The sequence below is a fragment of the Schistocerca serialis genome, chromosome 7, assembly GCF_023864345.2.
Source record: "Schistocerca serialis cubense isolate TAMUIC-IGC-003099 chromosome 7, iqSchSeri2.2, whole genome shotgun sequence".
Lineage (NCBI taxonomy): Eukaryota > Metazoa > Arthropoda > Insecta > Orthoptera > Acrididae > Schistocerca > Schistocerca serialis.
The window spans coordinates 300641116-300657964 of record NC_064644.1 but is presented as its reverse complement, the minus strand read 5'-3'; the positions used below and the strand labels follow the sequence as shown (position 1 = coordinate 300657964).

The 16849-nt window shown below is 43.7% G+C and overlaps 1 non-coding gene across 1 annotated transcript; it reads right to left on the bottom strand.

The window, feature by feature from the left end:
• Nucleotides 1–8754: 8754 nt before the first annotated feature.
• Nucleotides 8755–8828, bottom strand: Trnat-ugu (transfer RNA threonine (anticodon UGU)). The gene has a single exon. It is a non-coding gene; the product is annotated as a tRNA-Thr (tRNA).
• Between the last annotated feature and the right edge of the window lie 8021 nt (nucleotides 8829–16849).

The following is a 16849-nucleotide window of genomic DNA, read 5'->3' as shown; positions in this document are numbered from 1 at the left end:
CATCGTGCACACGCGCTACTCTTCGTATATAGCAATGACTTTCTTCTGCTCTGAAAACGCTGGAAATAAGCCGGCATAATAATGAAATATTAACAAATGTCTGCCTCCATAGTTGAGTGGTCGGCGTAGATAGTTACCACGCGGAGAATCCAGTAAGATTCCCGGTACTCATAAGGATCTTTCCTTGGTGGGAGGTTTTATGGAGTGCACCTGGCCAAATACTCGAATGGGTAGTTGCGGCCCCACGGTCTGGAAAGTCTATAAAGCGGCCAGCAGAGGGGTGTGGGGACCCCATACCTCTACAAACTGCATCTGTCTGACGCCGTAAGGCCGGTCCACATCCCTAGAGCCTTCACGGCCTCGACGAGTAGCTCTTCTGTATCGACATTCACCTAAATGGGAACAACAACCCTGGAGAAAATGGCATTCCCTCACAATTATTGAGATCCTTCGAAAAACCAGCCAGGACACAGATATTGCACTCAGTGCGGAAAATACGTGGCAAAGCTCGGAATACCATCAGACCCCAACAAGAATGTAATAACACCCAATCCGAAGGCAGCAGATGTTGATGATTGTGACTACTCAGATCATCAGTTTAAAAGTGATGGTTGCAAAATATTAACACGAATTAGTTACAGAAGAATGGAAAACTGATAGAAGCCCACCCTGATGGAGATGAGTTAGGGTTCTAGAGAAATGTAGAGCACGGGAGACAATACTGAGTCTACGACCTGTCTTAGAAGATAAGACGAGAAAGGGTTGGGTTGCTTGGGAGAAGAGACCAAACAGCGAGGTCATCGGTCTCATCGGATTAGGGAAGGAAGTCGGCCGTGCCCTTTCAAAGCAACCATCCCGGCATTTGTCTGGAGTGATTTAGGGAAATCACGGAAAATCTAAATCAGGATGGCCGGACGCGGGACTGAACCGTCGTCCTCCCGAATGCGAGTCCAGTGTGCTAACCACCGTGCCATCTCGCTCGGTGAGGAAGGGCAAACTTACATTTGTAGAAGTTGTGAAACGTCCCCTTTGAAAAATTATAAATGACTGTGCTTAAACTGACACACAATATTTTTTAGCGTAACGCAATCTGACTTTCAATAATCCCTACAAAAGAATGGCCCTGACTTACATTAACCCATACCTTTCACAAATCACTTACCTCACAAAAATCTTCGTTACTCGAACTACTGCAATACAGCGAGCGCCACTACTGCCAGCTAAATAAAAGATTCAAACTACTGAAGGCACTAACTACTAATAGGCATAATTAGCAAATGAAAGATTTTGATAGAGAACAAACAATGTATTTACCTTAATAGTGTTCAAAAGTCATAATATACATAGCAGTTCATGACATCCAGTCTTACAAATTTCAAAACTCCGTCATTTCTCTCCCAACATCCACCACTGCTGGCGGCTCACCTCCAACTGCGCAACGCTTGCGCTGTTAACATCCAGCTGCCAAACACTACAATGGCAGACAACAATGCAAACTAGCCACAGACTGCACACAGCACAGCCAGTGATTTTCATACAGAGCGCTACGTGGCGTTACCAATAAAAAAAACCTAAACAGCCTACTTACAGTTGTAAATTTAGAGAAAGCGTTTGAATATGTTGCTCTGTCTCTGTAGCTTAGTGGTGAGCGTGGCTGACTGGGATGCAGAGGATCCGAGTTCGACTGCCAGTGCTGCTAGGTATTTTTCCTCGGTGTGAGGTCTGGCCCAAGGTGCACTCAGCCTCACGAGGGGAGCTACTCCTCTGCTTAGTAGCGATTCCTAGGTCTAAATACCTGGCAACTACCGGAAGAGCGGAATGGTGACCACTTGCCCCTCCATAAAGCATCCGATGACGTCGTTGGCAGAGGATGACCATGGCAGTCGTTCGGGCACAATTGGCCGGTCTAGCTTATAGAGCCAGAACACGGAACTCTGCCTATCCATTTTTGAAAATGTAGACGGGACTAGACTCTTTCAAATTTTGAAGATAGACAGGATAAAACACCGGGAGCGAAAATTTATTTACAACTTTTGTAGCAACCAGACTGTAGTTGTAAGAGACGAAGGGCATGAAAGAGAATTAGAGATTGAGAAGGTAGTGAAATAGTTTCAGCCTATCCTCGTTGCTATTTGGTCTGTGCATTGAGCAAACACTATAAGAAACCAAGGGAAAATTTGGGAAGGGAATTTAAGTACAGGCAAGTGTGGGGCGCAAAAAAATGGCTCTGAGCACTATGGGACTCAACTGCTGTGGTCATAAGTCCCCTAGAACTTAGAACTACTTAAACCTAACTAACCTAAGGACAGCACACAACACCCAGCCATCACGAGGCAGAGAAAATCCCTGACCCCGCCGGGAATCGAACCCGGGAACCCGGGCGTGGGAAGCGAGAACGCTACCGCACGACCACGAGATGCGGGCATGTGGGGCGCAAAAATTGAAGAGGAAGACCAAGGCTTGAACACAGAAGTCAGGCTAAAATTGGTATAAGTTGTAATAGTTCTTCACAGATAAAGAGGACAGACTACCGAAACTGATGGCCACAACAACAACATCCCTCAGGAATTCAAATAGTGAAGTACGAATTTAGTAGCGTTCGGTGAAGGTTTTCACATCTACATCTAGTTGGTTATTCTGAAATTCACAGTTACGTGCGCAGAAGATGGGTCATTGAACCACCTTTAAGCCACTTCTCTACCGTTCCTCTCTCGAACGGTGCGCGGAAAAACGAACACGTACAGCTTTCCATGCGAACTCTGATTTCTGTTTTGCTATGATGATTATTTCTCCCTGTGTAGGTGGGCGCCAACAAAATATTTTCACACTCTGAGGAGAAAGTTGGTGATCGAAATTTCATGATAATGACTGCCTCAAGTCGTGTATCGTACCCGTGACGCACTCTACCCTATTGCACGATAACACAAAATGAACTGCCCTTCTTTGAACTTTTCCGATATCTCCCTCAACCCTATCCGATCGGAATTCTACACCACACACCATTACTCGAAAAGATGGAAGACAAGCATAGTGTAAGCGGTCTTTTACTGAAGCTGTTATATTTTCTAAGTGTTCTGACAATAAATCGCACTCTTTGGTTTGCTTTCCCCACAACATTATCTATATGATCTTTCCGTTTTAAGTTACTCGTAATAGTGATCCCTAAGTGTTTAGTTGAGTTTATAGCCTTCAGATTTGTGTAATTTATTGCGTAACTGAAATTTAAGGGATTCTTTTCAGTTCTGATGTGGATGGTATCACATTTTCGTGATTTACTGAAAATTGCCACTTTTTTGCACCATACAAATATATTGTCTAAATCATTCTTCAGTTCGTTTTGATCATCTGGTGATAAATAAAAGCATCATCTACAAAGTGTCTAAGACGGCTGCTCACATTGTCTCCTAAATCGTTTATGTAGATTCGGAAAAACTGGGGGACTATAACACTAACTTGGGGAACGCCAGATATTACTTCTGTTTTACTCTGTGCACATTCCATACTCGTCACTGTAAGCGCAGATTTTATGGGTAATAAAGAAAAAGAAAAGAATTTCGTGCTTTTTATTCTCCCCGGTATCTCAGAACTGAGACGTAGAGCTTCCTGGGAAACATTCTAGATTATACATCACACTATATTCCATCCGTAAACTCTGAGAACGTCCGCGAAAACGTTCCCAGCATTAAAACCGGAAGGATAAGGAGTGCGCTGCAGTTCCGTCGCAAGGAGGTAGCGATGGCCCCAGGGGTGGGCGGTGGGGCCCGCGGCGGCAGACAAGACGCCCCAACCGAGCCCAGCCCTGCAAAGCGCGGCGTACCACGGTGGGCCACTGCCACTGGCGCGGTCTCATCTGCGCGTGATTACAGCGCCCCTGGTGGTCATTACTGCAGCCGCCGCTGCTCAATTATTCCGGCATCCGCCGCCCGCCCCCAGCGCCGCGCTGCGCTGCGCCGGGCTGCTCACCTGCAACTTCCCACCTGTCGCGCTCTCCCCCCATTGTGGCCGCCTGCTTCTCATTCCGCGGGTCTCGCCAGCAACCAGCGTCGCCGCGAACCCCCAGCATCTCGGCCTGCATTCGTTTTGCTCGGCATTCTCCGGCAGGTTACCAGACACTGTCCTCTTTTACGCTTTTCTTCAACTCTCAGCAAACTATTGCGAATTACGTGGCAGCGAGTACTTATCTTCTACTACTTACTATATTATGTGTATTATATAATCACACTTAACAAACAGAACGCAGAAGATTGCGCTGAATAATTCAGACAATGTCAGAAAGGTAGTAAATTTAAGTGGCTGGTGAAAAATCTCAAAGTGAGTCCCACAGGGCTCCATTCTGAGTCCACTTCTGTTCTATATGCAGGGTGAACATTAATAAAACCGACAAACTGCCGGGAAGAATTACTGACTGGATGTTGTTGTTGTAGTCTTCAGTCCTGTGACTGGTTTGATGCAGCTTTCCATGCTACTCTATCCTGTGCATGCTTCTTCATCTCCCAGTACCTACTGCAACCTACATCCTTCTGAATCTGCTTAGTGTATTCATCTCTTGGTCTCCCTCTACGATTTTTACACTCCACGCTGCCCTCCAGTACTAAATTGGTGATCCCTCGATGTCTCAGAACATGTCCTACCAACCGATTCCTTCTTCTAGTCAAGTTGTGCCACAAACTTCTCCCCAACCCTATTCAAGACCCCCTCAGTTACGTGATCTACCCATCTAATCTTCAGCATTCTTCTGTAGCACCAGATTTCGAAAGCTTCTATTCTCTTCTTGTCTAAACTATTTATCGTCCATGTTTCACTTCCATACATGGCTACACTCCATACAAATACTTTCAGAAATGACTTCCTGACACTTAAATCTATACTCGATGTTAACAAATTTCTCTTCTTCAGAAACGCTTTCCTTGCCATTGCCAGTCTACATTTTATATCTTCTCTACTTCGTCCATCATCAGTTATTTTGCTCCCCAAATAGCAAAACTCCTTTACTACTTTAAGTGTCTCATTTCCTAATCTAATTCCCTCAGCATCACCCAACTTAATTTGACTTCATTCCATTACCCTCGTTTTGCTTTTGTTGATGTTCATCTTATACCCTCTTTTCAACACACTATCCATGCCGCTCAACTGCTCTTCCAAGTCCTTTGCTGTCTCTGACAGAATTACAATGTCATCGGCAAACCTCAAAGTTTTTATTTCTTCTCCATGGGTTTTAATACCTACTCCGAATTTTTCTTTTGTTTCCTTCACTGCTTGCTCAATATACAGATTGAATAACATCGGGGAAAGGCTACAACCCCGTCTCACTCCCTTCCCAACCACTGCTTCCCTTTCATGTCCCTCGACTCTTATAACTGCCATTTGGTTTCTGTACGAGTTGTAAATAGCCTTTCGCTCCCTGTATTTTACCCCTGCCACCTTCAGAATTTGAAAGAGAGTATTTGAAAGAGAGTTTGAAAAAGAATATATGGAGGAACAAAGGTCCTATGAGAATGTGTCTGGAAACGGGCAGTATTCATGCAATAACCACAAATCGTTCCGAAACACAATACAGAGCTGAATCACATCCAAATCTCGTGTATGCACAGCCCGCCACCTCCGCGCATGTTGGTCTGTAAGAGGAACCATGATCACAAAAACGCCCAAAAAGGGCTTGAAATGTTGTGTGCTGTGGCTGACGTCTGTGAAGGTTCTTGTTTTGATGTAGCCTCTCGCCGAATAGCATCACAGTCGTCATGAACACGCTGTTGAAGGGAGCTGATTCAGCATACACAACTCATTTAAGATGCCCCCAACCGTGGTGGGGTAAAATCTTACTTGTGTACCATGTTTACGTTACAGGTTACAAACGTTGCTCGATGTGTGTTTATGAGAGTCTGAAACCGCACTTTCGATTGCTCTACTGCTTCCTGAAAAATCTCGGGTGGGATTTTGGCTACCTCCCTTGCTCTGCTCATCTTCAACTTCCAAAGTGTGTTAGTGTCTTGTTGATAAAATCTGTCCTTCAGGTAACCCCAAAACCAGAAATCACACTGGTACAAATCTCGTGATCTCGGAGGCTAGCAGGGTTGGAACGATCGGCCAATGCTTCAGTTTTCTGTAAGTCTGTTACGGAGTAACCGAGTGACATCACAACAGTGTGAGTTGAAACTGCACTGTGGATCGAAACAGTTGAATTCAAAGCTCCTTTCTCCCGAAGAGGAGCGATCACGTGCTGTCGAAGCAGATGACAGTTACGTGTGCCGTTCACGTTGCATGTCCTTGGTCCTTGGCGGCCGAGTATCTCCATTCCCGAACCAGCACCGGAGCCTAACAGCAAGTCATGACACTAACACGACTAACAATATAAATCCTGCAGCACACAGTCTGAACGTCATTCCTCAACAGTTGGGCAAATAGTTTTCCTGTTACGCTAGCTCAAGTAGCGGAATTTTAATTACAACCACGCTGTAATACAATGAAGAGCCAAAGAATTTGGTACACCTGCCTAATATTGTGCAGATCCCCCGCGAGCAAGCAGAAGTGCCGCAACATGACGTGGCATGGGACTTGACTAACGTCTGAAGTAGTGCTGGATGGAATTGACACCACGAATCCTGCACGGTTGTCCATAAATCCGTAAGAGTACGAAGGGTTGGATATCTCTTCTGAACAGCACGTTGCAAGGCATCCTATATATGCTCAATAATGTTCATGTGTGGTGGCGAGAGGAATTGTTAAAACTCAGAAGGGTGTTCCTGGAGCCACTCTTTAACAATTCTGGACGTGTCGGGTGTCGCATTGTCCTGCTGAAATTGCCCCAGTCGCCGGAATGCGTCATGGTCATGAATGGATACAGGTGATCAGACAGGATTCTTATGTACGTGTCACGTGTCAGAGTCGTATCTAGTCGTAACAGGGGTTCCATATCACTCCAATTGCACACGCCCCACACCATTACAGAGCCTCCACCAGTTTGAACACTCCCCTGATGACATGCGGTGTCCATGGATTCATGCTATTGTCTCCATACCGGTACACGTCCATCCTCTCTATACAATTTGAAACGAGACTAGTCTGACGAGGTAACATGTTTCATCAACAGCTCAATGTCCGCATTCACGGGCCCAGGCGAAGCGTAAGACTTTGATTCGTGCAATCATCAAGGGTGCACGAGTGGGCCTTTGGCTTCGAAAGCCCTTATCGGTGATGTTTCGTCGAATTGTTTGCTAACTGATGCTTGTTGATACCCCATCATTGAAATCTGCAGCAGTTTGCGGAAGGGTTGCATTTCTGTCACGCTGAACGATTCATTTCAGTCGTCGCTGATCCCGTCCTTTGGCCGCAGCGACGTCGAAGATTTGATGTTTTACCGGATTCCTGATATTCAGAGTACCCTCGTGAAATGATCGTGCAGGAAAATTCCCATTTCGTTGCTACCTCGAAGATGCTGGGTTCCATCACTCGTGCACCGACTGTAATACCACGTTCAAACTCTCTTAAATCTTGATAATCTGCCGTTGTAGCAGCAGGAACCGGCCTAAGAACTGCGCCGGACACTTGTCTTATATGGGCGTTGCCGACCGCAGCGCCGTGTTCTGCCTGTTTACATATCTCTGTGTTTGAATAAACATGCTAATACCAGTGTCTTTCGTGATTCAGTGTGTGTGTCTAGCAACTATCAGCCGAATCTTGAGAGTATATTTTTCATGTTCAGTAACAAGCAAAAATACTTGCAGAGACAGCAGTATTTTAAAGTGTGCTTAATTTTAATTGATGTTGATCAAGTCGGCAGTGATCTAGGGAAAGCTGGCCCCTTACTTCAAGAGCAGACGGGTATGTAGCGCGGCAACTGCGGGGTTAGAGGATGTGAGACGGGATACTGTTTGTCTTGTATTATTGGGCGTGCGCGATCCCAACAGATCAGCTTCTATGGTACACATTTTCACACATAGGCCCTACAGAGCCGGTCATTTTCAAATGTACTGTAGCAAAGAATATCAAATCAAATTAAGTCTTGTGTAATACAACGCAGTGAGTAAAAGAAAGATGTCTTATACTCTATAGTGCAATTAAATATAAATAAAACTACTATTATTAATTAAAGCAATTCGCAGAGGTAGTGAAATCAAACCTTCACCATGCAACTACAGTGTCACAACTGTTTGATGGATGCAGTTGGCATCAATCTGAAACAGACGACAATCAGCCTGAAATGTTCCAAATGGTTCTGACGAGTAAAGATCAGTACTTGGGGGATAGTGATCAATTTATCGCGCCCTCGTTGCGGGTTTTCAATTGGAGGTTCATAACTCACCAATGTATGTAGGTTAACAGTTAATAATAAGATGTTACATGCGTCAGTATTGGCCACTGGACAATAAAGTTTGGTGATCAATGACTCATTCCATTCACAAAGTCAGGTAATTCTTTCTCACTTTCGTTGAGGGCACCAATGTCGTCAGTGAACTTGATCACTGATATCCTTCCACAATGAATTTTAGTACCATTACTGTACCTGTCGGATAGGTGATGGCAGAGCACCTGTCTGCGGGAGTAGGAGAACCAGACAGATTTACGGATACAATGTAACAATCACGTATTTACTTCCCTTATTTACCACAACATAATAGGAAGGCAGTAACTAGTTCTCGAAATAAGTTACTGTTGATGACCGTGCAGCTTTTCCCTGGAGTAAATGATGACTAACTGACAGCCTCAGCTGCCGACAGGTGTTGTTGTTATACCACGATGTGGACAGCTGAAAATGTGTGCCCCGACCGGGACTCGAACCCGGGACCTCCTGCTTACATGGCAGACGCTCTATCCATCTGAGCCACCGAGGATACAGATGAACAGCGTGACTGCAGGGACTTATCCTTTGCACGCTTCCAGTGAGACATTCCCAACTGTCCACAATTCTACATATGTATTGTACCTTGTAGACATTTGCCCACCCATTCATCACTCGCGCACGCTTTGGCGATTCCCGTAAGAGTTTGTGCAACCTGTGCACTTTCGAACAGACGAAGGTCAACGGCTGGGTAGGCTTTAACTATATACACGAAGACAGTAACTAGTTCTCGAAAGAACAGTTACTGTTGATGACCTTGCAGCCGTTGACCTTCGTCTGTGCGAATGTGCACAGGTTGCCCAAACTCTTACGGGAATCGCCAAAGCGTGCGCGAGTAATGAGTGGGTGGCCAAATGTCAATAAAGTACAATACATAAGTAGAATTGTGGACAGTTGGGAATGTGAGCCTCACGGGAAGCGTGCAAGGGATAAGTCCCTGGAGTCGCGATATTCATCTGTGTCCTCGGTGGCTCAGATGGATAGAGCGTCTGCCATGTAAGCAGGAGATCCTGGTTTCGAGTCCCGGTCGGGGCGCACACATTTTCAGCTGTCCACATCGTGGTATAAGATCAACACATGTCGGCAGCTGCGGTTTTCAGTTATCATTTACAACATAATAGCGTAACAGCACGGTACACTGGTCATAGCATAGATATTTAGGCTACAGTAATGGTAAATGTGACCTGGTAGTTTGGGAGAGGCAGGATAAAGCAACGATTGTGGCTGGGGCCGTAATCAGCTAACGTTGGCTACAGTAAACACACTTTATTTGAGGAAATAATTTTCAACAATCATTTTAAAGGAATTTATGACACTGACTGCTGAAGGCCTTACTAAGAAAGAATTCAGAATTATTTGTCGGCTGAAGGCCACAAGCAACTTTAGAATACTCAAGAGCTGAAGACATGAATTACAAGTGAGGAAAACAGTTGCATGTTAACAAATACTAAGGTATTTTCATCTTAAACAATCAAAGATCTGTAACAAGCTATAGTGAGGGCTGAAGGCCTTATTAAGACAGAATTGAAAATTATTTGTTGGCTGAAGGCCACAAGCAATGCTACAAACAATTAACGGCTGAAGCCTGAATTGCAAGTGAGGACAGCAATTACACATTAAAAATACAAAAACCTTTTCAAACAATCTTAACAAAACGTAAAAAGCTATAGTGATGGCTGAAGGCCTTGTCAGGACAGAATCGAAACTTCTTTGTCAGCTGAAAGCCACAAACAATGTTACAAACACTTAACAGCTGAAGGTCTGAATTACAAGTGAGGAAGGCAATTACACGTTAAAACATTAGGGTAAATTTTAAACAATTATGTCGACTTGACCAAGTAAGACAGAGTGATCCACAGACAGTGCTCCACGGATCGACTTGAGGAAGGTCACTACAGCTGTGCAAGCAGTGAGACTGGCAGCCAAGAGTAATTTTGACTTAAGGAGGGCAACTCAAACTAGAGGTAGTTCAAACGCCGATCAACCCTCTTACCAAATCCAGTTAACGCCAGATAACCAGTACAACGATGGAATAGTTCAGGTGAGGGCGAAGTGACAGATAGCAATGCGTCACCAGAATCTGGTGTTTAAAACACCGAAAGGCAGAAGGAATCACTATAACCAAGATAGACAAGGAAAACAATTATCCATACCCCAATCAAAGAAGATGTCAAATTACGCGCCATGCTGGACAGCATCGGCAAGGTGAGGAAAAGTACACTGCCGCAAATTACGCTAACCTCCAGGGCAGGTACCTGGGGCGTTAGCGGGCACTAGGCAGTAAGATACCGCTGGTTGCACTTCACCAATAACAACACCAAATTCAAACGAATATCAAACAGTAGAAGACGGCTAATAGCTTCCGCCAACCAGACAGATTCCATTTGTTGCGGTTGCCGGGAGCAGCAACATGCTAACAACAGTGAGAACTCAAACATTGGAGGTTTCACTACTGGATAAGGTTTACTCAACTTCAATCATTCGGTCGTCGGCCACAGCCCCTCGATCCAACAATGCCTGCACGCCGCCAGTGGTCCCTGCCTGCCCTCGCGCTGCCCACCTCCTCGCTGCTCCGTCTGAAGACAAACTGCCTGACACACACGGCGACCCGGAAACACAAGTAGTCGCACCAAAGATAGTACTACAGTACTGCCTATCGATAACCGCTGGTGCTGCCACTCGTGGACAAACAATACTAGCAAACTCAGTGGCGCCAATAACAAACAAGGAAACGAGATGCCACTACCGCTGTTACAAAACACCAAGTTATGAAAGGCAAGAACGCGTGCCGCACACGGTTGAGTAAACTTTATTTAAATAAAATTTAACAATAAATGAAAAGCTAAAACTGACAATATACTGAATTTATGGTTCGGAGCCAATGGCGATTAGCAAGTGATATATAACACACAATAATTAAAAGCGTAAATTCTTCACAAAAATATAATATTTACATGTGAATGCCTCAATGTAAGACAAAATCAATCTCGTAACGTGAACAAAGAGACATAGCTAGTAAAATTATACCTCAACTGTATTTGAACTTCAGTTTCAAAAATGTAGCAATTGCATAAAAAATTTAAACATCACAAGGATATAGCCAAACTTTGTCAAGAGGACTTTAAGCAAGACACAATTTCACACCATTTAAATCAACTTAGAAAGAAATAGAAAAAACAAAATCCTTCAAACAACAATTTCAGTTTATCTATTCTGCACCCCGATGGGCCCAGTAGAATCAGTACCGTCAGCTTCTTCTTAGTTAGCATGCATAACTAAAAAATTTTCTTAAGGAAGGCGCCATCTCATCGACATTGTGTCGTTGCACTACGGCCCCTTGAGATAGTGTAGGTCCCACTGACTGCACCCGACGGCAGCAGCACCTAAGGTAGCCTCGCACACGACACAGACAAACAAGCTGCACTCCAAAACATATGGAAAAGCCAAGAAATTTACAGCCAAGCGTCGTCACCCTTGTGAAGCCGTCAACCGTTTACCCAGCACTAACCTAAGATGCAGCTCGTGGTCTCGCGGTAGCGTTCTCGCTTCCCGAGCACGGGGTCCCGGGTTCGATTCCCGGCGGGGTCAGGAATTTTTCCTGCCTTGAGATGGCTGGGTGTTGTTGTGTCGTCTTCATCATCATCATTCGTCGTCATTATGGTCGGAGGAAGGCAATGGCAAACCACCTCCACTAAAACCTTGCCTAGTACAGCGGTGCGGGTCTTCCGTATCGCTCCCCTACGCTCTGTCCAAGAGTACGGGACTTCCATTCCAACCTAAGATAGCAAACATTGAATTAACCGATCAGAGGAACCAATTGTTTCTGTAAATACCACACAGCTCATACTGCGACTGATATACTGAGAGGCAGGGTGTGAATCGGACGTTCAACAAAGTTACTATCCCCCTTGAAAATGTCCCCCGCAGATGGGGACGAAACGTCGGGTTTTGAAGTTAAATCCCTTAGACGACGGCATAATAGCCCGGAATATTTTATTAATTGTGACAATTCCGGTCGTGAAAGTTAACATTTTACAATCTGTCAATATCGTTATCCGCAACGTCCGACTCCAGGGCATACGCTTTTCACCACAATCACGCAACGGCTTCGAGAAAGGAGTACCTTCACTACAGGCGTGATTGTGGTGCTCCAAGGAGACACCGCACACGCTAATTGGAAGAGCCCATACTGCATCACGTTGAAGTGAGCAACATCATTCGTGGGTACAGTGCGTGCACCGAAAGTGGTGGGCGCCACATCAGACCTTACCTGCAGTGGATCAGAATGCTAACCCCTCCTATGAAAAAGACAAGTACAACTGTAAAGAGCAGCGTCTGTGAAAACTGATTAAGTTTCATTTTTGTTTTTTGCTTATTAGTAAATGAAATTATAAAATAAGTGATGTACTGGGTCGCGATTAATAAATTACTTGTAAAAGTAGCTACGTTATCAACATGTTTTCAACTGGTTGTAACTTGGAACCGGTACGTTTGCAGACATGGATTCGAGTTAAGAATATTAAACTACTCAGTCCCATCTAAAAGTCCTAGAAGTCTGGTAGGGGGAATTTTAGAATACCATGTATAACATCTCTGGATACTTCCTCTCTACGAGATCAGTGCAGACGGCTGTAGTACGAAGGTTATTCATAAACTAAGGCACAATTTTTTTGAGTCATCGTTTTCTGCTTGGTTTCATGTGGCCTACCACGAATTCCTCTCCTGTGCCAGCCTCTTCATCTCAAGAGTAGAACTTGCAACCTTTCTCCTCAATTATTTGCTGGATGTATTCCAATCTCTCTCTTCCTCTACAATTTTTAGCTCTACAGCTCTATCCAGTACCATGGAAGTTATTCCGTGATGTCTTAGAGGATGTCCTACCATTCTCTCCTTTCTTCTTGTCAATGTTTCCCATATAGTCCTTTCCTTTCCCATTCTCCGGATAGTCTCCTCATTCCTTGTCAGTCCACCTAATTTTCAACATTCTTCTGTAGCACCACATCCCAAACGCTCCGATTTTCTTCTGGTCCGGTTTCCCCACAGTCCATGTTTCATTACGATACAATGCTGTGCTCCAAACGTACGTTCTCAGTAATTTCTTCCTCAAATTAAGGCCTCTGTTTGATACTAGTAGACTTCTCGTGGCCAGGAATCCCTTTTTGCCAGTGCTAGCCTGCTTCTGATATCGTCCTTACTCTGTCCGTCATAGGATATTTTCCTGTCTAGGTAGAAGACTTCCGTAACTTCATCTATTTCGACATATCCAATTCTGATATGAAATTACTTGCTATCCTCATTCCTGCTACTTTCGTCTTTCTTCGATTTACTCTCGGTCCTTATTCTGTACTCGTTAGACTATCCATTCCATTCAGCAGATTCTGTAATTCTTCTACACTTTCACTGAGGACAGCAAAGTCATTAGCGAATCTTATCATTGATATGCTTTCACATTGAATTTTAATTCCATTCTTGAACCTTTCTTCTATTTCGTCATTGATTCTTCAATGTATAGGCTAAACAGTAGGGCCAAACACTACACGTCTGGCTTACACCCTTTTTTTAATCCGAGTGCTTTGTTCTTGGTCTCTTATTGTTCCCTCTTGGCTCTTGTATGTTTCGTATAATACCCGTCTTTTTTTTAGAATTTCGAACATTTTGCATTGTCGAATGCTTTTTCCAGGTCGATAAATCCTATGAACGTGTCTTGATTTTTCTTTAGACTTGCTTCCATTAGCAAGATCCGATTTCTTGCAAAACGTAAACCATTGGACATGTCCGAAGAACAGAGAACAGATACCACTGGTGATCTAGCAGCTCTCGAAGAATGAAATTACAATGAAATCCAGACCATTAGCTGCTTACAGTGCAAGTAGCCTGTTTATGTGTTTGTATGTTGGCAGCGGTATGTAGCGCTCTGCATTAGTAACTTGGACAGCGCTGTGCGATCTCTGTAAGAGACTCTGTGGCTGGTCGGACTAGTAGTTGGAAGTGAATCGCCGGCAGTGGTGGAACTTGGAGATGAACAGGCAGCAGTGATGGAAGTTGGGAGTGAGTAGTCAGCAGTGATGAAGGTTAAAGGTTAATACTCGTAATTAGCAGTGCTGGAGGTCTGCAGTATTAGCACGAGCGGACGGTCTGAATTTATATCCGTCATTTATTACTGATGATTTTTGAACTGGTTGTCCCATTCTTAAGGTAAATACATAGTTTGCTCTGCAAGAAAATCTTTCCTTTGCTAACCACATGCCTATTAGTAGTTAGACCCCACAGTAAGTAGAATCTTTTATTTAGTTAGCTGTATTGGCGCTTGCTGTACGGGAGTAGTTCGTATGATGAAGATTTTTGTGAGGAAAGTGACTTATGATACGTATAGGTTATTGTTAGCATTTCCTCTAATTCAGGGCCATTCTTTTGTATAATTATTTGAAGTCAGGTTATCAGTTTTAAAGCAGTCAGATCGCGTTATCCTTGAATATTGTGAGTAATTAATGAATAGGAAAATTTCGAGTTCTGTTTGTCAAGGCAAATTCTGTAGGTCAGTGTTGAAATGATAAGAATAAACAGAAAGTAGGCTCAGTACGTTCAGTTTCACTCAGCAGCTTAAGAACATTGAGTAAGTATTCAGCAGTTTAAGTAAAAACATTTTAATCGAGAAGTTTCACCTGTCGACCCTTAGCCGAGCATACCTCACTGGAATCTTCTGATTTTTCTTGTAGTTTGAATAATTAGTGCACGATTAGAAATTATTGTTATTGCTAACGCATAATTGTATAGAGAATTTCCTTTGTAGTTGTCGTTTCTCATTGCTGTACAATATTGTAATAACAGAAGCAGTTGTGGCATGCATGTCGATTTGCATTAAGAATATCGCAGTCGCGTTTACAACTAATTGGATATTTATTATTTTCAGTGTTGTTTTAGTGTGTCTTCCAATTTTTATTTTTAAAATTGTTGTTTTTTTGTGTTATTGTGCATAATAGTGTGGCAATCATGACGTGTGAAAAATGTAATATTAGGCTGAAAGCAAATTGAGAAATCACAGTGCAGATGAGATTAACTTGTTACTGCCACCTTGTAACGAAGTGATAAATATTTAAGACAGTAATTTGATAATTGTGTACAGGGACATAGATCAGGCAGTAAATGACGATGCAGAAATGGAAACAATCAGTCAACAGAGAAGTATTGTCGATCGATCACTAACTCTTCGCCTCAGGAATTCGGAATAACAAAACGAAATCTTGCAAATTCCATAGATTTAGGTTTTGCGTCATTACCCGTTTCTGAATTTACTCAAGACACACTTTGAACTAATATGTGAAGATTTAACTGCTGATACATACGAAATCCTTTGCCCCATGAACCATGGACCTTGCCGTTGGTGGGGAGGCTTGCGTGCCTCAACGATACAGATAGCCGTACCGTAGGTGCAACCACAACAGAGGGGTATCTGTTGAGAGGCCAGACAAACGTGTGGTTCCTGAAGAGGGGCAGCAGCCTTTTCAGTAGTTGCAGGGGCAACAGTCTGGATGATTGACTGACCTGGCCTTGTAACACTAGCCAAAATGGCCTTGCTGTGCTGGTACTGCGAACGCCTGAAAGCAAGAGGAAATTACAGCCGTAATTTTTCCCGAGGGCATGCAGCTTTACTGTATGATTAAATGATGATGGCCTCCTCTTGGGTAAAATATTCCGGAGGTAAAATAGTCCCCCATTCGGATCTCCGGGCGGGGACTACTCATGAGGACGTCGTTATCAGGAGAAAGAAAACTGGCATTCTACGGATCGGAGCGTGGAATGTCAGATCCCTTAATCGGGCAGGTAGGTTAGAAAATTTAAAAAGATAAATGGATAGGTTATATTTAGATATAGTGGGAATTAGTGAAGTTCGGTGGCAGGAGGAACAAGACTTTTGGTCACATGAATACAGGGTCATAAATACAAAATCAAATAGGGGTAATGCAGGAGTAGGTTTAATAATGAATAAAAAAAAGAGGAGTATGGGTAAGCTACTACAAACAGCATAGTGAACGCGTTATTGTGGCCAAGATAGACACTAAGCCCACGCCTACTACAGTAGTACAAGATTATATGCCAACTAGCTCTGCAGATGACGAAGAAATTGATGAAATGTATGATGAGATAAAAGAAATTATTCAGGTACTGAAGGGAGACGAAAATTTGATAGTCATGGGTGACTGGAATTCAAGAGTAGGTAAAGGGAGAGAAGGAAACATAGGGGTGAATATGGATTGGGGCTAAGAAATGAAAGAGGAAGCCGTCTGGTAGAATTTTGCGCAGAGCATAACTTAATCACAGCTAACACTTGGTTTAAGAATCATGTAAGAAAGTTGTATACATGGAAGAACCCTGGAGACACTACAAGGTATCAGGTAGATTATATAATGCTAAGACAATGGTAAGAGAGAGATTTAGGAACCAGTTTTTAAATTGTAAGACCCTTCCAGGGGCATATGTGACTCTGACCACAATTTATTGGTTATGAACTGTAGA